The sequence below is a fragment of the Morone saxatilis genome, unplaced genomic scaffold (assembly GCF_004916995.1).
Source record: "Morone saxatilis isolate NCDOM2014 unplaced genomic scaffold, NCSU_SB_2.0 Contig8, whole genome shotgun sequence".
NCBI classification, from domain to species: Eukaryota; Metazoa; Chordata; class Actinopteri; family Moronidae; genus Morone; species Morone saxatilis.
The window spans coordinates 9,634,224-9,635,524 of NW_023340257.1; positions in this window are offsets into that span (position 1 = coordinate 9,634,224).

A 1,301-nucleotide genomic window follows, 5' to 3' on the forward strand; every position below is an offset into this window, starting at 1 on the left:
CACACACACACACACACTTGTCATGTGATGTGTGGTGCGCCATGGGGTCCAGATGAGTGGAATCTCAGTGTTGGCTCTCGCTACACTGAGCACCACAGGGGGTCTTTATCGTCGCAAAAATCAACAAAGCCACAGTCACGAAGCGCCGTCTCGATCACACACACAAACACGAGCACACGCATACATAAGCGGATATGCGTCCAGGCACATTCACGCACACACTGGCAACACACAAAAAAGCAAATGGGAAAGAAAGAACAAAAAAAAACAACAAAAGCGCTCACACAAGTGACAAAAGCTCACAAAAACATTCTCGTTTTGACACGCAAAGACAAGAGCACAGCTGGACAATGTTTTCAGTGGGACATGCACACACCCCACGAGCTCTCACGCACAATCCCAGTCCGAAAAAGAAAATCATTTACCAAAATTAGGGGAAAAACATGGATAAGACCCTTAACTACTTAATCCCTTCTTAAATGCTTGCGTGATCTATCGTGTCTGTGATTTCAGAGAGAAGCAGGATGAAGTGCCAGCTAAGCAGATAGAAAGGAGGAAGCATTTGTTCGATTAAAGGAGGGAGAGAGTTTGAAAGAGAGTTTAGATGGATCCAGGTATGATGCGAGGCTGCACTCCTGCCTTTGTTTTTTCCTCTCTTAATCCGCCGGCCATCATCATATCACTTGATTAAACCTAATCCTAATGCCTCTAATCCCCAAGGCACCCAAAAAAACCTAAGTGCCTTGTACCTCTCCATAACATCTCTAAACAGATTTCTGTTTACAGTATTTCTATGACAGTGAGGGTTGTAGTTTTTCCAGCCTCCTAAACTCACACACGGTTATAAGTTTGTGAAGATCTGTTGGGGCCTGCTCTCTATATTATTATGTGTCTTCCTGCTTTGTATCTTCATTAAAAGCCTTGACTGTCTCCTTATGTGGTAAATATAATTAAGAGACAAATATGACTTGGTCACATTTTGGCCAGGCTGATATATTAACCGATCTGTAAGCAGTCTGTCAGAAACCGCAGATATGGGTTCAAATGCGACCTGCGGCCCTTTGCTGCGTGTCATTCCCTCTCTGTCTATCTTCAGCTGTTACTATCAATAAAGGCAATAAAAGGCCAAAATATATATATATTTAAAAAAATAAAAAAATACTTGTGTCCCCCCACCTCTGAAATTTAAATTTCGTCCTTGAGACGCATTAATATACTTATTTTTTCTCTGTGTAGGTTGTAAAATGTTATCAGATTTAAACCTTGTATCTCCAAATGTCAACAAGCTGGAAACTCAAAAG